This window comes from Macaca nemestrina, chromosome 8 (genome assembly GCF_043159975.1).
Source record: "Macaca nemestrina isolate mMacNem1 chromosome 8, mMacNem.hap1, whole genome shotgun sequence".
NCBI lineage: Eukaryota > Metazoa > Chordata > Mammalia > Primates > Cercopithecidae > Macaca > Macaca nemestrina.
In genome coordinates, this window is record NC_092132.1 from 151565810 (window position 1) to 151593524 (window position 27715).

The following is a 27715-nucleotide window of genomic DNA, read 5'->3' on the forward strand; positions in this document are numbered from 1 at the left end:
TTTGGTACCCGATATCCTCTCAGTGGCAAAAGCGGTGACCACGAAGCAGATTGGCGAAGCCAGCTATGACATGTTTTCAGGCCCCAGAAAAGAAAAATGGAATTATGATGAAATGGTCTAAAATATAATCTTCCTACAACTATTTTCAATTCCAGCTACTCAAGTATTGTATAAAATGGACCCATGTGTGTAACTGCCAATTTCAAACTGCTGTCCTGGCAGAGAACCACTCTACATAGGGAAGGTGGTCACTCATTTTTTAAGTGTATTTTCTGTGAACAGCAGCTGCCACATGATGGAGTGATGGGTACCCGAGCCACTGCATCCCAATAGAACAGTTGACCAGCCATGGCTCCAGGAAGCAGGTGGGGGAGCTGGGCTGCAGTTAAAGGCCGCTAGATGACACTATTTCTGTACTAAGGAGACAAGACGGGCAGTCCAGGTCCCTGGACAACGAGGGGCAAAATCTCTACAATATTCTTACAGAAAATGAGTGGATTAGCCGGGCACGGTGGCTCACACCTGTGATCCTAGCACGTTGAAAGGCCGAGGCGGGCAGATCACCTGAGGTCAGGAGTTCGAGACCAGCCTGGCCAACATGGTGAAACCCCATCTCTACTAAAAATACAAAAAATAGCCGGGCATGGTGGTGGGTGCCTGTAATCCCAGCTACTTGGGAGGCTGAGGTAGGGGAATCCCTTGAACCTGGGAGGTGGAGGTTGCAGTGAGCTGAGATCACACCCCTGCACTCCAGCCTGTGTGACAGAGCAAGACTCCATCTCAAAAAAAAAAAAAAAAAAAAAAAAAAAGAAAAAAAAAAGGGTGGATGATAGACAGATGGATGAATAGATGGAATGAAGTATAAACAAAATTTTTACATTTTGTTAGTACCCAACTGATGACAAGGATTACAATGTTTTGTGCAAATGCCACATTTAGTTTGCAAGGAAAACAGCATATGAGAGCTGATTTGGGTGTGCTGTTTTCCCTGCTTCTTACCACTCTTCACAGGTTCTGCTCAAAGCTACTTCCACTAACGGTGAGTCCAGCTGCTGGTTTCCTCTCTAGCTAGTGCACCGGTTCTGAGGGGGATCAAACACATTTCTCTCTGTTGTGGTGTGTGTATGTGTATGTGTATGTGTACATGTGCATATATATATATATATATATATACATTAGCATTCTTTGAAAAATCAGCAAATACAATCATTTCCTTAACTGCCTTGAGTGTACGTTTTCCAATGACACAATCCTTGTGTCTTTGTGATTCAACGCTCCCCCATTTTCTTCTCTGCGGATGAACTGGGATCATGGCTCCGTGAAGGACCTTATCTGAGCCGGTCAGCAACAAGCCACAACGATTGGCTTCTCGTCGGTGTCTTCCTGGGACCTGGGAGTGCATCCCCAACTGGAAAAATCTGTCTGAAATAGGCTAAGAAAACCATCGCCTCGCAGAACTCAAAATTGCTAGCCATATGGATTTTAACTGGATCCTTAGATATCAGGAATCTTATAAATCATAGGCAAATAGGCATATCTCTTTTTACCAGACCAAAAATAGCAACAATGAAAAACCTCTCAGATTAAGATACTCAGTTAAAAATGTAAAGCTGGAAATGCTGTTCCATTGACAGCTTCTAATCGAAGCATCCTTATTCTTTAGTAATGTTCACTATGTCATGTCATAAAGGAAACATCAACTATTTTATGTAATAAACAAAAAATCATAAGATATTTTAATAAATAAAAATATGTAAAAATAGGTATTTTTCACTCAGGATCAAAAATATTTACATTATTTAATTTGATGATTCCAAATTATAAAAACCTCAAATGACTTTCTCTTTGAAAATGTCACTTTGATTTTCATATGAACTAAATGTTATTTCTCATTACAGTGTAAGTCCAAAATGTTGAATTAACATTATTATTTATTGGCCCATTATGATGAATATGCAACAGATACAAACAGCTGTAACCATTACTTTATAGCTTTTAATTATATAAACAAAAATGATAAAATAGTTATATATGTATTATATATATGTGTGTGTATATGTGTATATATGTATATGCACACATATATGTGTGTGTGTATATATATATGAAGGGGCCTTGTGTATATGTATCTGTGCTTCTAAAATACATGAGCCAATTGCAAAGTTCATAGTTTAAAACAACCTATTCCAGAGAAATAATTTAATATAATCTTTGTTCTTTCTTCACCAAAGCCTATATGATACTTTCTTGTCTAAAGTGCCCAAAGCTTTAGATGTCCACAGTAGCTGTGCATAAGCATTTTGAATACAGAGTGGTCAGAAAAGACATCAGAATAGCCAGAATTGAAATGAGAAAAGTCCAGAATTGACACGAGACAAATCAACATAAAACAGATTGATAAACGCCACATTTGAACCCAAATTACACACCCATCATCTCACACATATTCTGCTTTCTCACATTCAAAGACTGTTGTACGTGGCAAAGTCATCTTGAGGAATTCAGTATTCGTTATATTTTTCTTACAAGAAGAAAAGTGCATTTGGAGAATTTCAGCTTCTAAGAATTATTTGTATATGGCAGAATTTACCTTTTTAATTAGAATCATACTCTTATTGCCTATTTAAAATGCAAAATAAGAAAAATAAATGAGGTTTATGAGGTTTTAAAAAGTGGGCTAAATGAAGATTCATCCTAAATATATTTTTTTAAGTTAGAGATTTTAGGATTTATGAGTAACACATTGAGTCAGACTCTAAATGTTCCTTTATTCAGACAGAAGATACTGAAGAAGCAAATCAGTGTTTAGTCAGAAACCAGTCAAACAAGAACATCTGGCCAGGGTCCTGCTTGCTGGGTGGTTTCTGCGTAAGCCTCAACACAGGCAGAACGTCTTCTAAAATCTTCATGTCTGGATTAAAATAAAGAGGATTAGAAAAATGAAAATTCCATTGTTACAGTAAAGCTTCATACATCAAATACATGAGTTTGAAAATTAAGTGCATTACATTTTCAAGTGCTTTCTTGGTGTGTCTGGAAAATGTAGAATGAGTTCTTGAAAATGGATGAGAGTAAAAAATGTTTCTTTGTTTCTTTTAGTTTTTTTAACTCAAAAAACTTAATTTTGGGGGGAGTAGAAAGATGACTACTAGTATTCATCAGCAGAATAAAGTTTAAAGAAAACATACGATTATCTAGCAAAATCTTGTGACCTAAGGCACAATGTCAGTGATAGCAAACACCTGTGGCCTGCTGTGGACTATACAAAGGTTTCTGTGCATCATTTGATTTAAATCCAGGAGAGGCCGGGCATGGTGGCTCACGCCTGTCATCCCAGCAATTTGGGAGGCTGAGGTGGGCAGATTGCTTGAGCCCAGGAGTTCAAGACCAGCCTGGGCAACACGACAAAAACCCGTGTCTACAAAAAATATAAAAATTAGCTGGGTGTGGTGGCACGTACCTGTAGTCCCAGCTACTATGGAGGCTGAGGTGGGAGTATGGCTTGAACTGCAGGAGATCAAGGCTGCAGTGAGCCCTGTTCACACCACTGCACTCTGGCCTGGGCAACAGAGCAAGACCCTACCTCCTAAAAAAAAAATAAAAAAAAATAAAAATTGAAGGCAAGATTGTGTGGATGGCACAGGAAGAGTTGGGGAAGTCGAGAGAGATTTTCTGTCTGCTGAGGTCAGGATGCACGAGCAGGGCACCTCCTGGTGATGGAGGAGAGGGCGGAGCTATGAAACCCCTGGGAAGGACCCCGAATGCTGGGCCGAAGGTGGAGAGGGAGTTACACTGTAAGGCTAGCGGAGAGTTTAGACATCATGAACTCGTGCTATATTTTCTAAAAGCCTACTGCATGTAAATCATCTTTGTGGTTGGTTTCCTCAGTCACAAGTTTTCCTTTCTACATTTTCCTTTGTGATTTTAGTGGAAAGTCACAGTTCAAAAGGTAATGCAGTCTCCAACCATCATCACTAATCTCCATGGAGGGGCCGGGCGCGGTGGCTCAAGCCTGTAATCCCAGCACTTTGGGAGGCCGAGGCGGGCGGATCACGAGCTCAGGAGATCGAGACCATCCTGGCTAACATGGTGAAACCTCGTCTCTACTAAAAATACAAAAACTAGCCGGGCGAGGGGGCGGCGCCTGTGGTCCCAGCTACTCGGGAGGCTGAGGCAGGAGAATGGCGGGAACCCGGGGGGCGGAGCTTGCAGTGAGTCGCGATCAGGCCACTCACTCCAGCCTGGGCGACAGAGCGAGACTCCGTCTCAAAAAAAAAAAAAAAAAAAAAAAACCACGGGGGAAAGGAGGACTGTTAGATCATGCTCTGATGAGAAATCTGCTGTCCTCCAACTTTTCTTCTGTTTTAGATTGTGTTTGGTTGGCTGGTTGATTTTTCTGTGGCTATGAAGATTTTTTTTTTTTTTTAATACTCAGTAATGTTACTGCAATATCTTCAGGAGTAGATGTTTTTGTAAAACACCTTTTAAAAACACTTTGTAAAATTTTAATATGAGGGCGTATTTCCTTTCTTCATATCTGAATAACTGCCATGAAGTGTACCTTGGAATATTACATTTTCCCGAAATCTTCCATTAATTTTTATGACATATATTGGATTTTCTTGTTCTATTATTTCTATGCCTTAAGATCATTTCAATATTTTCCATATTTTTTCTCGTCTGTATTTTTTTCTGCTCTATTTAATGAATCACCAGTGCTTTATTTGGCTTTTTTGGTTCCTACTTCAAATCATCCATTGAGCTATTAACTTCAATGATTTTATTTCTCATTTCAAAAGTCATTTCTCTAATAATTTTAAACACTTTTGATTTTGCTTTACTGTTTTTTTTAATCTTTTTGAACATATGAAGATGCTTATTTTGGTTTCTCACTCATGATTACTTTATTTGGGAGGATAATTATTTCCTGGTGTTCCTCACGCTGTTTGTGTCTTGTGTCATTGGGAACCTGTGTCAGGCTCACCCGCTATGGCCCCACCTCGGGAAGCTGTGAGGGATGGCTCCGGGGGAGGCACCACCAGTTCAGCAGGTGCGTGGGAGACATCAGGGCCCCCCGTGCCAATAGTTCCTTCTTTCTCCAGTCATGGCCCTGCCCATTTGACAGGCTGTCCTTTTTTTTTTGAGACGGAGTCTCGCTCTGTCACCCAGGCTGGAGTGAGCGGCGCCATCTTGGCTCACTGCAAGCTCCGCCCCCTGGGTTCCCGCCATTCTCCTGCCTCAGCCTCCGGAGTAGCTGGGACTACAGGCGCCGCCACCTTGCCCGGCTAGTTTTTTTTGTGTTTTTAGTAGAGACGGGGTTTCACTGTGTTAGCCAGGATGGTCTCGAACTCCTGACCTCGTGATCTGCCCACCTCGGCCTCCCAAAGTGCTGGGATTACAGGCTTGAGCCACCGCGCCCGGCCTGTCCTATTTTTTTAAGACTTAATAGGAGAGATTATTCTTGCTTTTCTCCTCTGTATTTCCTACTCACTTCACAGACAATGAGGAGAACGTTGTAATTCTTGTTTTCTTGCAGGTAATGCAGTTCCAACCCCTTCAACGACAGCAGAGTGACCCAGACCACCTTCCTTGAGAATTTCAGAGCTGCAGCCCACAGCCAGGGCCACGGTGGACTCAGCTCTCCACCCTGTGGTGATATTACAATTCTTGTTGTGTTCATAGCCGTGGGCTTGTTCACCTCGGAGTGTCAAGGGCGTGGCACAGACACCCCCAGATTTCCATTCTGTGTTATGAAGTCCGGGTAAGTTTTCAATGTGTGTGACAGACAGGTGAACAAATGGCTTCTCATCGTCTTCATCTGCTATTTAAAAGGGCTACTCCCTCTTAGTCTGAAGCTGTAATCATTTATTCTGATTCTGATTCTACATCGATGCCCATGTCTTGTCCAGGGATTGCCCCGCATATGTCGTGAACCTGGGGGTAGGTCTCTGTTACTAGGTAGCCTGTGCCCAAGAGGACTCCCCTCTGTCCTGCTGTCCGTCTCAGGGTCTTTGGTGTCTGGTCCACCTTGGACTATCCCTCTGTGTCATCATTTTAGTCCTTTCCATTTAGGTCATCTGATGTAACATTGTCCTGTTTGCATTTGAAATTGATGCATTTCAATTTATTTGGAGTAAATCGCTGATACAATTCCACCAGAAACCAACTGCTGCAGCTAAAATAGTATTTGCAAGCACAATGACACAGTCTCAGTAGCTTAAAAGCATAACCGTTAGTCAGGCTGATAAATAATTAGCATGTGTTGGTGCTGCCTCATATAATCAGTTCTTAAAATAAGATTTCTCTATGTCAACACAAGACATCATACTTGAAAGTTCTAGCCCAAAAAGTCCATCTTTTGATTTTGTAGAAAGAAAATGTCTTGTTTAAAATATGTACAGAACAGCAAAAATGGTTAACTTTCTGCCAATTTTATACAATGCAGTGTGATTTATTTTCAAGCAAAATATCATTTCTGATCCACAAGAAATAATCAACACCTAAGAAAATTTAATGAAATACATTATTTTCTATCATGATGTGATAATTGACAAATTAACTGGTATTACCACTGAAATAATTTTCATGTCCTTTATACATATTTTTGTGACTGATACTTGTTGAGACTTGACAATTTATAAGTCAGATTAAAAATCTCAGGAATTAGCTGACAGAAATTCCATTTGAGTTTAAAATAGTTCCCACTGAGTTTATTATATATTATCAGGGCAGTAAAGATTATGAAGTCAGGTCCCAATGACCTACAAAATGATTTATACCATCATGTGAATTATAAATAATAGAGTTTGGGGGAAAAGGCTTTATAAATCAAAGGGTGGAATAAGTTTTAATAAAATCACATTGACATGTACAATACTGTGAGAGAAAAAATAATGTTTTTTACAGAGACTAATATATACTTGAGAAAATAACTTTAGCTGCTGCAACTTGTTACTAGTTCACAGAGAGGTGTAGAGCCAGAGCTACATCTAGAGAGATAGGAATGTATAGAGAGAAACCACGAGAAAGACAGAAAAGATAGAGAGAGAGACGAGAGACAAAACAGAAATAGAGAAAGGGAGAAAGGCAGGAGAGGAGACGGCGGCAGAGATAGACAGTGGGGGGAAGAGAGAGAACAGAAAGCAAGAGAAACAGGGAAGGTGGGGAGTTAGAGAAGGAGAGAAACAGAGACACAGAGGCAGAGAAAGGGAGAGAGGGTGGGAGAGACACAAAGTGGCTTCATTTTCATTCAGAAACTAGGACTCCCTGAGCAGCCCAGGGGCCTTCTCCCTCCTCATTGTACACACAGACTCCTGATGCCTCCGTGCTCTGGCTCTGTGTAGCTCAGTGTTTCTGTTGCTCATGGTAAGTGGAGTCAGGTTGAACGCTGGTCTCAGCCTTTGCTGGAGCAAGACCTCTGTCAAAGCAGGTGTGTAGCTGTGCCTGAATCCCAGTCTTGTTTATTTCCAGGTCTGCTGCTTTAGGCTTTGAAATATCTTGTCCTCTTCCCTGTATCTCCATGAATACACAATCTCTTATCTTTCCATGTCTCCCTTTTGCTCCTCAACCTCTCCCTTTTCCCTTTCCACTTTCCTAGTTCCCCCAGCGTATCACCCGGGCCCTACGTTACACGTCCTCTGTGTGGAACCGAGAGTGGCTCGCTTCTCCTGATGGGATGCTTTCAGGTGCAGTGATTTGTGGCAGTAATGGTCTCAGGACTGTGCCTGGGGCCCTTGTTTGCCACTCCATGGTAGTGCGTAATGCCTGGCTCAGTGGCCTCATGACCACGTAGCTTTCCTTGCGGTTGCTCCGTCAGAGTGGCCCATGAAGGGACCCTAGGGGTGCTGAGTGTTTCTAACTCAGGTCTGTGGAGGGAACGCTTGCGTCCAACTGCACTGGACAAATAGACATGGAAAATGAGAAACTTGAACTCTCAGCCCAAAGTACAGTCAGACCGGAGTCTCTACAGAGGAGCCAAAGGGATTTCTTACTTCTTTAACTATAGAGTTTTTATATGGATATAAACAAGACTCTAAATCTAATTGTGTTTTCACAAAATTGCGATGTAAATTGAACCCCCAGGGTCTCGAGGATGTCATGTACACGTGACGACGCTGTTTGAGAGGTAGTGGGCTGCCGAGCTTCAGAGTGGAGCTGTTGGGAAAATTCAGATGATTTTTAGACACGTGTGTTCCGAATTCCCTCCCATGTCTCCCTTGCCAGTGAAGCTGTTCTCCAGTTTCTCCCGAGGGAGACAAGCCCCCTTTGCTGGAAGACTGCAGTTGTTTGGGTGAATGGTTAGGGAATTGAAGGAAAAAAAAAGGATAGAGCTCACCCCAAAGAGAAACATGAACAGATGCCTTGGGGTGGGTGATGTGGCTCACGTTGAATATTCGTCCGAGGACATCAGTGGTGGAGGAGCTCTCGAATCCAGTGGACAAGGGAAATCATCTCTGGGTACTTCTTTGTCTGTTTGGGTTTAGTTTGGTTTGACTTGTTTTTGACTTTATCTTGTTCCCATAGTTAGGTTTTGCCACCATAAAATGAACCAGGGAGCTGTCCAACATCCCAGCATATAAAACAATCCACTCCTAAGTTGTACGTCAGTAACAAAATGAATCTCTCTTTAATGATATCTCCTTAATCACCTTTCCAAAAATTTCAGTGGTACTTTCAGTGATTAATTCAAATGTTCTATTAAATTTTGAATCAACATTGATAATACATATTCTGTGTAGAAAATCAAGCTATTTGTCCAGGCTTCTGAATTAGATGGTATAATGCTACAGTTGCACGTGTTACTAGCCTATAATACTTCATCTCTTCCATATCTATGGTTATATTATGTTTATGTTTTCCTCATTTCTAATTATATTTTCTGTTTTTGCATTACTGTGCTCAATACCTTTTTTGTTTCATTTTTACAAAGAACCAGGGTTTATACTTACTTATTATTTCTACTTTTCGTTTCTTACTTTATTAATTTAAACTTTTTTCTTATTATTTTATAGTTTGTGTGCCATTTGGTTTATTCTGGTGATGTTGTTCAAATATGATACAATGGTAGGAAAATTTTCCTTTTTATTAAACTGCACAACCATTGATAACTAAGCATCATTTTAGTAAGTGGTACTCTGGTTTTCATTGAATTCTATGCAATTTACAATTGCGTCTTTTGATGTAAGGATATCTTAGAGAGACTTGAGTAACTTCACAGACGCTAAAGGTTTATAGTTATTATTATTAATTGGTATTTTTATTAGATTTTTAAAAAAGGTAATCTCCAGCATTTCAAAATTACTTTGTCAGTCCTTGAAAAAATGTTGGAACTTCTCCATGGACATAAATATTGATTTTAGTTACGTATAGGCTATATCATTTCACAGACATTTGTTAAACCAAATGTGTTTATTATATGTTTTTGTTTCTCTATATTCTTACTAATGTTTGCTTTATCATATCAGCTATATTCTAGAAGAGATGTATGATTATCATCTACCAAGATTATAAATTATAAAGTTCTCCCAAATTTAGAACCATCTTTGCTTTGAAAATTGAACTGCTATTTTCTTTGGACTACAATGGTTAGTGTTTGGTATGCCCCCTTCATTGTGCCATTTCATACCATATGAAATTTTATTTAATGTTTGTCTTCAACTTATTTCACGAAATCATGTTTTAATTTTAAATTTCACTTTGATGGATATCGGATTTGTTCAAGTTCTATCATTCAACTTTCAAAGTTATTTTTATGGAACAAACAAACAAGTAATATCCTTTAAGTATATCCTGTACAATATCTGAGATACATATACTTATATAATATATATCTCAGTATCTGAGATATATAATGCATGCCCATTATAGATACATAATACATATTTTTATATATTGGTTGGTGCAAAAGTGAGTGCGGTTTTTGCCATTCCTTTTAATGACAAAAACTGCAATTATTTTGCACCAACCTAATAAAAATATATAATATATATTATTCTTTGGAAATTTAAAAATAACTTGTGTTCTGTATTTTATCTGGCACCCCTGACTACTGCTAGTCTGATTCAGTTTTTCTCTTTTGTGTAACTTTTTTTACTCATTGAGATCTTACCAGTTATTGTTTAGCTTTAGAGGCATTAACTTTTATTATGTCCCTGTTTGTGTGCAGTTTGTTTTGTTTATTTTTCTTTTTGTTTTGTGGTTGCTGTTGTCTTGTTTTTAATCATTGATCCTGAGAATTACTGAAGAAATCTGTCAATACGAGGGCTAGCCATTGTTTTCTTGCTCCAGAACTCAAGTGTGCCACACCCAGGGATCCGGAGAACAAGCCTTGTGGAAACACCCATTCAGGTGGATGCACCCTCTCCCTCCCAGCCCATGAGTCTCTGCAACTAACGATTTCCCCAGATGCTCCCCAGATCTGCAGCGTTGCCGTCTCTGCCGCTGACCAGGAAGCCCTCTGTGCTCCCATAGCCCCTTCAGAAACATGTGACCTCCTGAGTCCTAAGTCTTCCGCAGAAACAGCAGCTGCCCCGTGCCTTGAGTGGCAGCAGGACCCTCTCTGCGGTGGTCTCTACTTAGAGCTGGAAGCCTAGTGAGTCTGATGGTAAAAGGAATGGCAGCAGATTCCGGGGTGACCTGGGAGACTTCCATCATTCCAAAGCTCCTCCATCACTTGTGCTTACCTGCGGGAGACCGAAGGTGTGACAACCTTTCAGCTTTAGCTTTGTCAGTATGGAGGGACTAGACTCTCCTTGTGGACCCATGTCAAGTCACTCATGATCATCAACCTGCGTATTGTTTTTTTTCCTTACCGTATCACTTAGAGTAGCGTCAGGAAATGAAGGATTCATTTGAAATGAGATTACTCAAGAAGAGTTAATTTTCAAAACGGCTTGTACACCAATCTTGTGTTTTTTCTCATACTCTTCTGATCATCTCCCTACTTCAGTTGGGATGACACCTAAATGAGGTGGCCCCTCGGACTCCACACGTGTATACAATACCACACAGGATAACTGCTTTCGGTGCGAATGCCGGGCCAGAGAGCAGGTGTGTGGAATTAGCCGCGGACCCATGGTGCAAACTGGGAGAATGGGATACTAGTGAGATTTAGTCAGATAAATTTCCCATCCTTTCCTCTCTTGGAGACTGAGGTGTGGTTCTACTTGCATCCCTTCAGGATAATTCCTGAGCACCGAGACAGCAGAGCTGGAAGATGGACCTGCCGCCTCTGTGCAGCTCTCTCTCCCCAACCCCTCGCATTCATTGCTGGGCGCTTCTCCCTCCCAGTTAAGCTGATACCTTGACATCATAGCCTTGGGCTGTGCCTTCTCCAGAACCTTGGCAAGGAGAGGGACTGTTTATAAAGGTGTAGGTTAGGGTGTGGGAGATGTTCAAGAAATAATTCTGAGACTAGCAGCAGGAGAGCCTTTCTCCCAAATCTCACTTACTCCAGACCTGATAAGGGGGAGAGTTTGGGTTGAAGAAAATGCAAGTAGATGTTCCTATTGTCTGGCTGCAATGAGGAGGACAGTTACCTTTAATCCAGGGATGTGGCTGTCCTGAGAGGGCCTGGCTGGGTGTTATGGAAATAAATACCCTGGCCTTTATTGTTGCTTCCCTTTAGTTTCTTCCACCAAACCAGGTCTCCTCATTGAACAAACCCAACTGAAGCCAATGGCAAGGAGGTTTGTTCTTTTTGTTGTTTTAATTTTGACCTAGATCACTTTAGAAAAGAATAAAACCTATATCTAACGGGGTAAATAGAACATAAGAGGCCAAGTTAAAAACAAATCAAGCGAAGTTTAATTTTCAGCCGCTCTTTTACACTCATATAGATACCATAATCAATTAGCTGCAGCTCCCTGCAGGTCAAACCATCCCAATTGTTATCCCAACCTTACTATTCACTACAGTAACCAGGTCTACCTTCTCTCTGGTTGATGAGCTCCAGCTCTGTGTGTCAGCCCTCTGGGAAGCCATCACAGCCGCCCCCACCTTCTGGTACCATCACGCCCTGCTCCTGGTCCTCTGGGACCATCATGTCTCCCCCCACCACCGTCCTCTGGTGCCATCATGCCAGCTCCTGCCCTGTCCTCTGGTGCCATTAGTGCCCCCCACCTTCTGGTGCCATCAGGCCTCCCACCACCCCCGCCGCCCTCTGGGACCATCACACCCACCTCGTCCTGTGGTGCACCATCATGCTTATTGACATCCAGGACCTCATTTTGGTGGTGTCATTTCCCTTCTATTATCACTGGCCTTCAAAATCAGTTACTACTGAGCTCTTTAAGGATGTTGGAATTCCCGTCACTCATGCACCTTAATTACCTGAGTGACTCCTGGACTTTCCTGGAGATGTAAGCAGAGGAGGCAGGTGGGAGCCGTTCATGGTCACTTATCCCAGGATTTCCATCCAAGCCTTTAAATACTTTTCTCTGCCTTATACCAGGGATGCTCGAGTACTGCACACATATTTGATACAGGTCGCCAGTTAGACCTAAATTTATCCGACTACTAGACACTAAATTGGATCGCCTTTCAGCTAAGGAAGCTAATGTATTTATTTCAGAAAATCTGACAAGATCAGTTAAATATTCCATTCCTGTATGTCTTCTCTTGCAACCGGAGAATCCACACATATCTCTATGTCTCCACTTCTGTTTTGACTTCCTAATCCCTCAGAATAATGTCTCATATGAAAAATTAAGCTGCATCCATAATCCAGCCAACCAGGAATTTGGCGAAATGTGATTTTTTTACATACATCAAAATCCTCTGACAGAGACAGCACATGGAAAGAAGAGGAGGGACAGAGAGTGAGCAGAAATATTGAGCACAGCCTAGGCTTCCAGAGCTCAGCCCTTCAGACAGGACACCCTCTCCGGAAATGGACATTCTGCCACTGGGAGAAATCTCACAGTTCAGTGAGTGGGTGTTGCATAAATACCTGTTCAACGAGCAGGAGTTTTGCACGCTATCTTATAAATAGCAAGCAAAGATAATTTCCTACATATCTTATAAATCACATGCCACTGTCTGCATGTGCCCTTCTTATGCCTTAAAGTAAATTTATCTAATTAGTCACATATTTATTAGCACAAGACATGTCTCAGGCTCTGAGTTAGGTATTTGAGAGTCAGTGTTTACAAGAGGTGTTTGAGCACCACCCTTATTGGGATTCTATTCTAGAGAAGTCTGATAAGCAAATACACGTACCAACGGATGACTGTGGTTTGTATTATTGTGTATGGAATACAGCACATGATTGAGAAGGACGCAGGGCTCATAATTTAGATTAGAAAAGGTAAGACCAATTTGAAATGTTTAGGGCATGAAGCCTGAAAACAACATAATTTTCTGTTCCCAAGTTAAACAATTATGAGACTTGGAATAATTTTCTTTCCCTATAAATGTAATTTCCTATTCCTGTGTTTAAAAACAACAGCACAAAAAAAAAAAAAAAACTGAGGCCAGGCAAAACTAAACATAGCTGTGTTCACCACAAAATATTTCATACAGAAAGGTAAGAGTATGAAAGAAAAAATGAAGAGTAAAAACCACCTAAAACAGCTTAGATAGAGCTTGTTTGGCAGGATTTGATCTTGGGATGGTAGGAGCAATGGAAAGACAAAATCCAAATCAGAAGTAGCGCAGGTTTAGTTAATTAATCGATTTAATTAATTTGCTGTGATATTTGACTGTATGTTTACAGTGAAGATGGGAATAGCAACATCTTTTATACTTTGCACATCAGCCTGTGTTGAACGAAATATGCTCTCACTGGGAAATGGTTGGATGGCCCTAGTAGGGATTCCATGAAGAGTTTCATTCTTCAAGTTGATTTGTCCCTGAAGGTGTGAGTGGTATTTCCATTTTTTATTTTTCCCAGATTTCTAGCTTAAATAAGCTATGCTTATCATTGAGTTTTATCTGCCTGAATAATAACAATGGCTCTTTCTTTTATTTGAGGACTCTGAAATATGCAAAGACAGATTCCATGGCATAGAAGAAAAACAAAAGTGATAAATATTGTTCCTGAGTTCAACTTATTACAAAACAGCTGTACTTTTCTGCAAGTTTTAGCTGTGCAATTTAAAAATCACTTTAAGAATTACTTTAAACCACTTCAAAGCATTTTATCTCATTAAATTCTCCCACTGATTGATTTCCAGGCTCACATTCTCTCTGCTCCCATCAGCCTGATGTCTTCAAGCCAGGATTTCTTGGGGTTTATCTCACCAGATGCAATCAACTCGAGTTCCCTCTGTGGTGCCTTCTCATTTCCCTTATGCCAAGTCACACTAAAATACTTGAGAACAATATCCATAAAATGTTCTGATATGATTTTCTTGTTGTAAGTTACACACTGTGAATCTGTAAACACAAGACAGAGATTCACATGTGTTGACATTGTTTGTGACTAAAGGGAATGTGGACTCAGAACACACACATTACTTGGATGACATGGACATTATGCATTTTTGTACATTTGGATGCTAATTGAATTGGGTGCTTGCCTCCAATAAGAATGGTACTTGTTGGCCTCACTGTTAGAGATCTGGTTTTTCTGCGTGGAGTTTTGTTACACTTCAGGTCATTCCAACAGGTGATGATGATGCTCTGTACATATGCGCAGATGAGGGAGACAAGCTAAAGATACTGGCTTTGTCTATACAAAAATTGTGATAATGTAAAATACAGACAGGAATAATCCATTGCTATTTCTGACTTAGAGATACTGACTGAGAACTGTTTCCACAACACTAATTATGGGTACCAGGCATTGCATATACACATTTTGTGATAAGGGCTTTTTTAGCTTTATGCCAACCAACATCCTTCAGTCAGAGTCTTTAATGTGTGTGCCTGAAGGGAGGTGCCTTTCAGTGGTTCCACCTCGTCTACCAGGTCTCAGGGCAACAGACGAGATTCCTCCTCACGGCCTCTGCCTGGTCAGCCTCCTGTCCTGCTGCACCCACTTCGTTCTTCAGGATCACGGAACCGTTCACATGGTTCACTTTGCTCAGGATGTTCCATCTCCGAATGTTCTCGCCTTAGTCTCATCTCAGGTCAAGAAACTGCTCCGCCCCGAGATCTGACTCTTCTGCCACGTTGTGCAGACCTGGTCTAGTGTTTTCCAACGTCAGGGCTCCCCAGGTGGCCGGTGCTTCTCTTTTCTCTTTAGTCTTCAAGTTATTGAAAAACTGAGTCTATTTCTTTCTTCATTTCTGTATATTCAGTCACATAGTAGGAACTCAGAAAGGTTTTTTTTTTTTTTTTTTTCCATTCTATTGAACTGAAAAGATAGGTACCAAATCAAAGAAACGCCAGGCTATTCTCTCTGATTATGTCCTTCTGGTTGAGTACATTGAATTTACGTGGGCTTGGGGAGGGGTGTGAAGCACCCAAGGGTGACACACATTGAGCTCCGGGCTCACAGGCCACGCACACAACGTCATTACGTGGAGCGCCTGTCACTGGCTGTGTTCTATTAAAAATATCCAAGAAACAATATGATGAGGCAGTACTAGAGGCAGGGAGAGAATACCGTGTCAAAGGGTCTGTAATCTGTAAAGTGAGTAAAACTCCACGAAAACCCAGGTCTATGTGACTCCAAATTTCCACCAAGACCTTTATGCTCTACAACAGGGGCATTGCCACTTTAGAAATACTTGCTTTATTCTCAATCCCCATGAGATATTTAGTATTAGAAATTAGGAAGAGACTGGGCGAGATGGCTCATGCCTGTAATCCCAGTACTTTGGGAGACCAAGACCAACTGATCACCTGAGGTCAGGAGTTCAAGACCAGTCTGTTCACCATGGTAAAACCCCATCTCTACTAAAAATATAAAAATTAGCTGGGCATGGTGATGGGTACCTGTAATCCCAGCTACTCGGGGGGCTGAGCCAGGAAAATTGCTTGAACCCAGGAGGCGGAGGTTTCAGTGAGCTCCAGCCTGGGCAACAGAGGGAGGTAAGACTCCATTTAAAAAAGAAAAAACATTAAGAAGACTTTGGAGAAGTATCCATTCATATCTTTTGCCCACTTTTTGATGGGGTTGTTTTTTTCTTGTAAATTTGCTTAAGTTCCTGTAGATGGGTAGATTGTGAAAATTTTCTCCCATTCTGTAGGTTGCCTGTTCACTCTGATGCTAGTTTCTTGTGCTGTGTAGAAGCTCTTTAGTTTAATTAGATCCCACTTGTCAATTGTGGCTTTTGTCACAATTGCTTTTGGTATTTTAGTCTTAAAGTCTTTGCCCATGCCTGTGTCCTGAATGGTATTGCCTAGGTTTTCTTCTAGGGTTTTTATGGTTTTTGGTTTTACATTTAAGTTTTTAATCCAACTTGAGGTAATTTTTGTATATATTTATGTGGAAAACAAACACATGAAAAAAAGCTCATCATCACCGATCATTAGAGAAATGCACATCAAAACCACATGGAGACACCATCTCACTCCAGTCAGAATGGCTATGATTAGAAAGTCAGGAAACAATAGATGCTGGCGAGGCTGTGGAGAAATAGGAATGCTTTTAAGCTGCTGGTGGGTGTGTAAATTAGTTCAACCATTGTGGAAGACAGTGTGGTGATTCCTCAAGGATCTAGAACCAGAAATACCATTTGACCCAGCAATCCCATTACTGGATATACACCCAAAGGATTATAAATCATTCTACTATAAAGACACATGCACATATATGTTTATTGCAGCATTATCTGCAATAGCAAAGACTTGGAACCAACCCAAATGCCCATCAATAATAGACTGGATAAATAAATTGTGGCACATATACACCATGGAATACTACGCAGCCATAAAAAAGAATGAGATTATGTCCTTTGCAGAGACATGAATGAAGCTGGAAGCCATCATTCTTAGCAAACTAACACAAGAACAGAAAACCAAACACCGATTGTTCTCACTCATAAGTGGGAGTTGAACAGTGAGAACACACGAACACAGGGAGGGGAACAACACACATTAGGCCCTGTTGGGGGTGGGGGGCAAGGGGAGGGAGGGCATTAGGACAAATACCTAATGCACATGGGGCTTAAAACCTAGATGATGGGTTGGTAGGTGCAGCAAACCACCATGGCTCATGTACGCCTATGTAACAAAGCTGCACATTCTGCACATGTATCTCGGAACTTAAAGTAAAATAAAAGATACATAAATAAGTACAAAAATTAGGAATACCAAGAAAATGTGAAAATCGCTGTCCTGAATTTCTCCCTTGCTCACAGATTGTTTTTGCTACACCTGCAAAATATCTCACAGCTGTGAGCTGTGGCAAAAGATGAGTCCAAAGACGTGCTCAGTGGGCTGGTGAGGACCCAGGAAGGGCTGTCCCACCGGGAGCTCCCAGCATCTGCATCCTCTCTTGATTTTGCCGTGACATCCATCGAGGTGTGCAAGGCTTCTAAAGGCGGAGTCTTGCTAAAGTGACTAAGGTAGTTGAATGCATTTCATTTATATATTGATTCCTCATCCAATGAAAAAGATAAATTTTAGTTATTACAAATATGATATAAAAGAAAAAATATGTGTTTTAAAAGGATGAAATGACAAAGTATAAAAGAAGCATAGAATGCAATGTATTCCTGCATTTCTAAGCAAGGATATTTATGACTAAATGTCATGAAAGATTTTTGTCAGACTATTTCTACCCTACTTATACTAATACTTCTGAAATAATGTCTGATAGAAAGAAATGTCTAGCAAAAGTAATTTCTTAACATGAATTTTAAAGCATACTTTGCACATTTGGATGCTAAGTGTTTTTGAACATTATATAAAGCCAAGAATAATTTAACATATTCTGGCTTACGTTTCCATGTTATGTTCAATCTTACAGGATTACTCATTGCAAAAGAGTATAAAGAAGGATATATTTTATATTAAAATGTTTATCTTAAATCCTGGATCTGTCTGTTAAAAGTGAGCTAATCCATTTTTCTATTCCTTTTAACCAGTGGGAGACAGAGGAAGAGGGAAGGATTCAATAAACCCAGAATCTGAGAAGGACCGAGATGAATTCTGTGAGAATTTCTTATTTGCTAGGCTCCTTTGGATTACTCTAATATGTTATCTCAATTAAACCACATTGCAACACCATTAAGTAAATACAATTGATAGTTCTTCTGATGGTGAAAACCATCAGATTCAAGAATGGTTATAAACCTTACTCAAATACTATATTAGCCTGGAGTCTGAAGCTCATAGTCTTAACCACTACTTTATATTAAAAACCAGGTTTGCCCTATGAATTTTATCTCAAGAAATGAAACATACCAGGTGCATCTTTAACTGAAAAATCCAGATGGAAATATTAAAATAAATGACCAGTAACAGCATTTATAATATATATTGGTTCCAGTATAGACATCTGTTTCCTCTACAGTTGATTTACGTGGGAATGGTAGGAAAAGGCATGGTGCCTTTCTAACCTGTTCCCTTTTCTCCATTGCTTTTGAGCTCAGCTGCCACTGGTCCTAATGCGTTTGCAGTTCCCACAGGCAGAAAGCCTTGTATGATGTGGGTCTGGGCTGGGCGCGGTGGTTCACACCTGTAATCACAGCACTGTGGGAGGCTGGGGTGGGAGGAGCATGAGGTCAGGAGTTGGAGACCAGCCTGGCCTACATGGTGAAACCCTGTCTCTACTAAAAATACAAAAATTAGTCAGGTATGGTGGCAGGAGCCTGTGGTCCCAGCTGAAGTCCCTCAGGAGGCTGAGGCAGGAGAATAACTTGAAACCAGGAGGCAGAGGTTGCAGTGAGCCGAGATAGTGCCACTGCACTCCAGCCTGGGCAGCAGCAAGAGGAAAACTCCGTCTCAAAAAAAAAAAAAAAAAATGTGGATCTGACTCTCTGCCCTGACCCAGTGTCCCCGCAAGTTGCCTTAGCCCTCCTCCTAATCCAGAATCACCCCAGCTCGCCTCAGGCAGCGGCTACCTCTCTCCTTCCCTCTCAAGCCATAGCATCTTCAGTGCTCACTGCCATTGACTCACCGTCCTTGATTGGAGTCATCAAAATCGATTCCCCTGGAGAGGCCATTATGGATGACATCATCTTCCACTTGGAGTCCTTGGTGCCCAGTGCAGTGGCTGGATCACAAGCTCTCATTAAAATATGTATTTAACAGGGCAAAAAAAAAAAAAAAAAAAAAACATATATATATATCATCCTGAGATTTTTGGGAATCTGGAGAAACACGTTCTGTTTCTGAATTTTTCACAATTTTTATATGCATTTAAAAGAGCAAGTTCATTTAAATAAAATGAATTCTTTGTGTTTTATTTATTTATTTTTTTTTGAGACAGAGTCTCACTCTGTCACCCAGGCTGGAGTGCAGTGGCACGATCTTAACTTGCTGCCACCTCCACCTCCTAGGTTCAAGCAATTCTCCTGCCTCAGCCTCCCAAGTAGCTGGGACTACAGGAGCCTGTCACTACATCCAGCTAATTTTTGTATTTTTCGTAGAGATGGGGTTTCACCATGTTGGCCAGGCTGGTCTCGAACTCCTGACCTCAGGTGATCTGCCCACCTGGGCCTCCCAAAGTGCTGGGATTACACGTGTGAGTTACCACACCCACCTTGTATTTTAATTTTTATCAGACTAGTACATATCCAATATTAAGAACTTAACTAGTGGTGAAATTTATTTATCATTTTGAGAAATAAAACAGTTGTTTTTCTGTTACTTCTCACACTCTAGCTCACTAGACACTAGACACAATGGCTGTGAACTCCGTCACCAGAATCTTCCCGTGGTAACCTTCAGATTTATTAAACAAACTCTCACACTGTCCTTTAGAGATGTATCCATTTGGGGCATATGAACCGCTTTTTAATGACAGTGGCAGATCAGCTCTTCCTTGGGCCTGTTTCCTTCCTCATCCCCCTACTACAATTATATCACCCTCTTAGTCAAATTACAAACTTTGTGTGGGGTCTAGTATGTTAAAATTGCATTTTCTTTTCTGCAGAGTTGTGGTTTTTTTGCATTAACTATGCTGTTTTTTTGCATTAACTAGACACATATATTTTTCTATATGTGTCTACATTGTATTCTGGGTATTCCACGATTTTAACCATCATATTTCCATTCTTCCAAATTGTCTTCTGAGAGGCAGCCTTCCTCCCGGGTTCCCCGCTTCCTGTCTGACGGCGAATGGTTCCTTTCAGGCCTGTGGCCCAGACAGCACCATGAGGTCCAACCCAATATTCCTGGAAACAATGTCTCTCTCTTTGTTGGGTGATATTTTTGTTTGGAAAGAGCACATCTTCCAGAATCCTGTAAGGACCTCTACACTGTCCGGAAGTTTTCCTGGAAAACCCTATTCATTTCTGTATTCAAGGGTGTGAACAGTGAACAGATCAAGTTCTATAGCTCCGGGACAGTGAAGAGCCATCCTTGGGAAAGTGAATGCAGAGCTTACCAGACAGCACAACTGCTAACACCAATGAAGGTCATCGGCCCGGTTCCAGAGGTCCTCTCCCTGCAAACCCTCCCCCTGCTCCATCCCTGAGTGTCACACAGAAGACACCGCTCTGCAGGTGGATGCTGGGGGCTGCAGCCATTGTGGATGGGGCTGACCTCGGGGAAAGGGGACCCAGGTGTCAGAGGAAGGCCCATAGCATAGCCCAGTGTGCGGCACTGTCTAAGGTGTAGAGCCTGAGTGTGATGCTGGACAAGGCACATCACCTTAGACAGTTTCTTCTCCATTGAAACCAATGGACCCACCTACCCACAAAGAGCTGCAAGGATGGATGGACAGGAAGACCCCTAAAGATCCCTGTGCCCGCTGCGGAAAACAGGCAGGAACCTTCATGCATTGTGAGTCACTCGAATGTAATTTCAATGAAGGAAAATGTTTTTCAGTAGCTACATTGCCAGGACCGAGAGCAAAGTCCAGATCGTATTTTTTGTTGTTGTTGAATGAACGGATTTTTCATTCTCCTTCTCTGCTTCTTTCCCCATAGATAATTACATTAGAAGATTCTAATGGTCATCTTTTCGTTTTTTCATTATTCTATGATGCAAGTTTTATTTATTTATTTATTTATTTATTTGAGGCGGAGTCTCACTCTGTTGCCCAAGCTGCAGTGCAGTGGTGCCATCTTGGCTCACTGCAATCTCTGCCTCCTGGGTTCAAGCCATTCTCCTGCCTCAGCCTCCCAAGTAGCTGGGACTACAGGCGCCCACCACCATGCCCGGCAAATTTTTGTATTTTTAATATAGACGGGGTTTTGCCACATTAGTCAGGCTGGTCTTGAACTCCTGACCTTGTGATATGCCTGCCTCAGCCTCCCAAAGTGCTGAGTTACAGGTGTGAGCCATCACGCCAGGCTGATGCAAGGTTTTTTATGTTTTTGAGAAAATTATTTCAGGGTGTTGTTTCTCACATTCTTTAATATTTTTCAGAAAAAATGCTCATTTGCTTTTTATTTACTTAAATATGAGCACCACGCAATTTTTACTAAGCTGAATAGCTAGGCTAACTACTATGATCTTTTTAATTAAAGAAAAGAAAAACAAGGTCACAGCCATCCCATTACTGGGTATATACCCAAAGGATTATAAATCATGCTGCTATGAAGACACATGCACATGTATGTTTATTGCAGCACTATTCACAATAGCAAAGATTTGGAATCAACCCAAATGTCCATCAGTGACAGACTGGATTAAGAAAATGTGGCACATATACACCATGGAATACTATGCAGCCATAAAAAAGGATGAGTTCGTGTCCTTTGTAGGGACATGGACACAGCTGGAAACCATCATTCTCAGCAAACTATCACAGGAACAGAAAACCAAACACCACATGTTCTCACTCATAGATGGGAATTGAACAATGAGATCACTTGGACACAGGAAGGGGAACATCACACACTGGGGCCTGTTGTGGGGAGGGGTGGGGGGAGGGATAGCATTAGGAGATATACCTAATGTAAATGACGAGTTAATGGATGCAGCACACACACACACCAACATGCCACATGTATACATATGTAACAAACCTGCACGTTGTGCACATGTACCCTAGAACTTAAAGTATAATAATAATAATAATAAAGAAAAAGAAAAACAGGATCATAGATTATGCAAAAAAAAGAGAAAAAATTCATAGAATATAAAAATCTGACCCCCCCAAAAACAAAGCAAAACAAAACATCACTGATCTAAACATATTTGAAAGTTACTTTAGAAGTTAAAATAATTTTTTAACTCTCTTCACTGAAGTATCTCTTCGGCTGAGTAGTTTTGTAGTTGTGGTATGAACATAAGACAGGTAATAAAGAGAAATTACTAAAAGAAGAAATTACATAAGCTTAGACTTGGCGAAAGTCATAATCTATTCTCATCACTTGTTTAATCCTTAAACATATGCAACTCGAAATTAGTCACTTGCTTTAAATTCTGTGGTCAGGAAAAATGATGTGTCACTCCAAGGTGCTGAAAATGAACTATGCATCTCTCTGATATTTAATCTATCAGGACTACCAATGATTAATATTTAATCTTCTATCCCCTATTAATAGTTATGAGGAATATTGCACATTTAAGGGAAAAAAGGAATCAAAGCTGTGCCTCCTGTTGCATACTGAACACAGCTGTTCTGCAGAGACACGGAGTGCAGAAGCGGGTTGTCAAACTGCTACTTAGAAGTACAAAGTGTGTCAGTAACCTACTGAACTCTCCTAGAAAGAAGAAAAACTTTCAGGGTAAAATAACTTAATTGACTCCAGAGGGAATGGATTGCAAAAGGTCAACCAGCAACACAAACCCGTAGGGGTCTAGCAGAGACATCTTTCCAGAAAACTGGTTGGCTCTGAGGTTCTGCATCAAACCTTCTGTATCTGGCCACTAAATCGGTTTACAGCCCATCCATGACTGAAACGGATTAGGCTTTCCCACAGCGGAATCACATATGAAGTGTGCAGGCTGCAAGTCTAGCCAGAGCATGCTGATGATGGAAACTCTGGGCAAAACATTGCTCTCAGCCATGGGCAATCACTAAGACTAAGCAATGGTGCAGGCAAAGCTTCTAAAACTAATGTGTTTTCTATTGCAACTTGGAATATTTGGATATGCCACTTCCATGCATATGCTATTATTTATTCTGTTTTGTTTAATGCCTGTGGCTGGAGGAGAAGGGATCTCACAGGAAAGTCATTGCACGATTCACTAATCCTTACTGTCCTCTGGGGATGGAAATGTAAGTTAGTAGAGCTACTGTGGAAAATAGGATGGAGGTTTCTGAAAAACTAAACATAGAACTACAGTATGGTCCACCAATCCCACTACTGGGTATTTACCCAAAGGAAAAGAAATCATGATATCTAAGGGATATCTGCACTTCCTTGTTAATTGCAGCACTATTCACAATAGCTAAGATATGAAATCAGCCTAAGCTGATTGGATGGATGGATGGATGGATGGATAAAGAAAATGTGGTACATACACCAATTAAATACTATTCAGCCATAGCAAACAATGAAGTAATGTCTTTTGCAGCAATATATATGGAACTGGAGGTCATTAGGTTAAGTGAAATAAACCAGGCACAGAAAGACAAATATCACATGTTCTCACTCATAAGTGGGAGCTAAAAACGTTGATCTCAGGGAGCTAGAGAGTAGAATGATAGAGACCTGAGGCTAGAAAAGATGCGTAGATGCAGGAGGAGGGATGAGGAGGTCGGTTAATGGATACAAACATAAACTTGATAGAAGGGATACATTTTAACGCTCCATAGCCCAGTAGGGTGACTCTATTGTGTATTTCAAAACAGCTATATGATTCAAAATGTTCCCAACACAAATAAATGATAAATGTTTGAGATGATGGATATGCTAACTGCCCTAATTTGATCATTACACGTCCTGTGCACCCATCAAAATATCACATGTACCCATAAATATGTGCAAATATTACGTATCAATTTAAAAATCTTGGCTATAACATGATTAAAGTCAGAGCATACGCAGATTAAATCTAAAAGGCAGTCTTGGCTGGGCTTGGTGGCTCATGCCTGTAATCCCAGCACTTTGGGAGGCAGAGGCAGGTGAATCACTTGAGGTCAGGAGTTCGAGACCAGCCTTGCCAACATGGTGAAACCCCATGTCTACTAAAAATACAAAAATTAGCTGGATGTGGTGGCAGGCACCTTAATCCCAGCTACTCAGGAAGCTGAGACAGGAGAATCACTTAAACCCCAGAGGCAGAGGTCACAGTGAGCTGAGATCATGCCACTGCATTCCAGCCTGGGCAGCAAAGCAAGGTTCCATTCCCCCAAAAAATTAAAATTAAAAATATTAAAAGGCAGTCTGACAGGTGAACACACCAAAGAGAAGTGAGTGCTGCGGTGGGTGAGCCAGGGCAGACATTTGAAAAGCCATGGGGTGGACCCCAGGCTTGAGCCTTGCGAGCCAAGCCTCCAAGGAATCGCTCTGGGGGTGCTGGGCAGCTCTGTTTCTTGTTGTCAGCTGTGATGTGGTCCATGAATTAGATGGGTCAATTTAAAACATTGGAAATGGGAATGAAAATAACAACAATCTGTAATATTAAATGAATTGCATTGAGTGGTCACCCTGAGAGAAGGGCTCTGGAGAGAGGAAACTGGTTGTGTAGTTAAGAATCCCTCCATTGTCTAGTTTCAGGACCTGAGCTTCAGCGAGGCAGAAGGATGTGCATCTTGGGGACTGAAAGGTCCTGGACTCATCTCAGAGGCGGTTTGGAGCTTACAGAGCTACAGTCAATAACTGTCCTATCAGAGAGGCCCCGACTTCATCAGCATAGAAAAGAATCACTTCTTGGAGTGCATAACAACATTTTTCAGAAGGAGATTGAAAAAAATATTCAACTTGCGTGATGGTAAAGCCAACTCTGCAGGGTCAGTGTGCATCTTCTCTAACAATACAGCCGAATTGTCGGGAACAGAACACCCACCATGTCTCTTTCCAATCTAAGATTAATTTGCATATAATTTTTTTTTTTTTTTTTTTTTTTGAGACGGAGTCTTGCTGTTGTTGCCCAGGCTGGAGTACAGTGGCGTGAACTTGGCTCACTGCAACCTCCACCTCACAGGTTCAAGCGATTGTCCTGCCTCAGCCTCCCAAGCAGCTGGGATTACAGGCGCCTACCACCACGCCCTGCTAATTTTTGTATTTTTAGTACAGATGGGGTTTCACCATGTTGGCCAGACTAGGGTCGAACTCCTGACCTCAGGTGATCTGCCTACCTCGGCCTCCCAAAGTGCAGGGATTACAGGCGTGAGCCACCACATCCGGCCTGCATATAATAATTTCTAGCGAAACAGATGTGAATTAGTTTAGACAAATGCTTTATGATGAAAATACTATGTGAGGCACTTATGTAATTTTACTTTTTCTAGTAGTGATAGTAAAAGCAAAAAAGATGCAGGTGAAATTAAATTTAATAATATATTTTATTTAATTTGATGCATTCAAAATATCCTTTCCACATGTAATCAATATAAACATTATTAATACAATATTTCACTTTTTCATGCTGCCTTTGAAAACTTTGGATTTTGTAGTTTTCACTTAGCGTCCATCTCACTGTGCACCAGGAACATTTAAGTGCTCGGCAGCCACAAGTGGCTGAATGCTGTTTTAGAGTCAGCCTCTGGATTTAGAATTCTTAACTTCCCTGTGTTTAGATGTGTGTTGAGCGATTCAGTCGCCTAATGTTACTGTTGGAGCATTGTCACAGCTGATTCCGATGAGATTTCAGTCACTGTGGAATGGAACACCAGGAAGGAAGATGGCATAGAACTTCACTGAACTCACAGAGCAGGTTCTTTGGGATCCTTCTGGTTGCTTGCCTTCTAACACAAATTCCTATGTGTCATCTGACGCTTGTTTTCACAGTAGCATACCATCTACTCAAGAGATGCGTGGGAGAAAATACCTATAGCTGTCACTTTCCTCCTGCAATTCTCAGCTATTAGTAACCACCTACGAAAGCAACCTAATCATGAAGAACAACGTCGAATTTCACTAGTTCACAATGCTAAATTTCATTATGACATATTCTACCAATTATCCTAAAGGTAATATTTTCTACATGTCTTTAGTTTACTGTCTATTTTATGACTTCAATCAATTCAGTTAAATACAACTTTGGAGACACAAATACACTACTTTTGGCTGGATTTTTATTGGTCTCTATGTAATTTCGCTGCATGGTTGCTTAACTCTGTAACCGCCAATTTTCTCAACTGTGTAATAAGGAAGTTGGGGGAATTCTGCTTCTGATTCAGATGTCGAAGTTAGAGACCATCACTCTCACCATAAAATAAAATGAGTCAGAAAAACTACAAAAACCGCAGTTTTTTTTTTTTAACCATCAGAAAACTCAGGACAAAAAAGTGTAAATAAACTGAACAGAAAATCAGAAGGGACGTTCCAGGAATCCCGTCAGCTGTGGAAGTGAGATGGATCTGACACGGATTCGGTAAGGAGGGTCAGATGAACTTCTCCTGGGTGTTCAGTGGCCTGGGGAAGTTGCACGTCAGAGCTGAAGCTGGTCGAGCTCCAGCAATGGAAACAGCCTTCTCCCCTGCCCACCTGTCCATGGGTCTCACTGAGTGACCAAGTGTCACGTGCCAAAGGGGGTTGAGGGAGGGGGTGGATTAAAACAGCTGGAAGATCCACAAGGGATCTTGCGAGTTCCGGGGAAGAACCGTCTGGCGGGGGCAAGCACCAGGGCAGGAGGTGGAGATGGGTTGATCTGAGGGGCTCACCAGCCTTCAGAGGGAGGGTAAAGCAGCATCTGTTTTCTCCTAAGAAGCATGGGGTCAGGGGAGGAAACTTGAGATTTTAAAAGTCGAATGCACTCCAGGCTTTCAATTATGAAAGACTAGAGGCAGTGAGGAGATTCACAGGAGATGACAGAAACCATCTAAAGCAGCTACTGAAGCCCTGCGGGGTGCCCCATAGGAGGCCTGGGAGCCCGGCATTCCCGGTGAAGGAAACGGCCCTGGCCTCAGAAAGTAGGAGCCAGGAACTGAGAGACAGCAAAGGGTTTTCAGCTGCCCCCAGAGCAGACCGTAGACTCTCCGGCAAGGACAGATCCTGCATGAATCCAAAGCAGGTGGCTCGGCTTGAGAGGACAGGCAACCTCAGGATTCTCACGTGTGCTGGGACCCTGGACCTCAGTGGAAGGAGAGTGCTGACCTCCAACTCAACTGGAGTCCTGTGATGAACTGAATCAAATTGTAACTAACCAGCCCCACACCCGGCTCAAATCTGATCGGCTCAACCATCATCCTAAGGGCTGACCTGGAAAGGGCCTATACTGTTACACATTCAAAAACTGGGAAGTAATTTTCAAATTGCTTTTTAAAAATTGATTCACATTCCTAGGATAAACCCCACTTAGATGTGATATATTGTTCTTGTTATTTACTATTAGATTCAATTTTCTAAAATTGTGTTTAAGACAAGTGCATCTATAATCATAAAAGATATTGTAACGTGTTTGTCCAGATTTGGTACAAATATACACCACAATATGGATGAACCTTGCAAATATAATATTATGCAGGAAACCAGCATAAAATAATATAAACTGTGTAATTGCATTTATATAAAGTTAAAATAAAAAGCAAGCAAAATACTATTCTGGAGAGTCAAAGTTAGGTGTTAAAAATGTAAAGAAAAGCAGTAAAGGGATC

The 27715-nt window shown here is 41.3% G+C and overlaps 1 long non-coding RNA gene across 2 annotated transcripts; it reads left to right on the forward strand.

Moving 5' to 3' along the window:
* Window positions 1-225: 225 nt before the first annotated feature.
* On the forward strand, window positions 226-26408 carry LOC112428484 (uncharacterized). Of its 2 annotated transcripts, XR_011607306.1 has the most exons (5): window positions 226-1039; window positions 5537-5761; window positions 17250-17456; window positions 17979-18044; window positions 24669-26408. It is a non-coding gene; the product is annotated as an uncharacterized lncRNA (long non-coding RNA). The 2 variants fall into 2 exon arrangements; XR_011607305.1 differs by lacking the exon at window positions 24669-26408 and having other exon boundaries at window positions 17979-18189.
* The last annotated feature ends 1307 nt before the right edge of the window (window positions 26409-27715 follow it).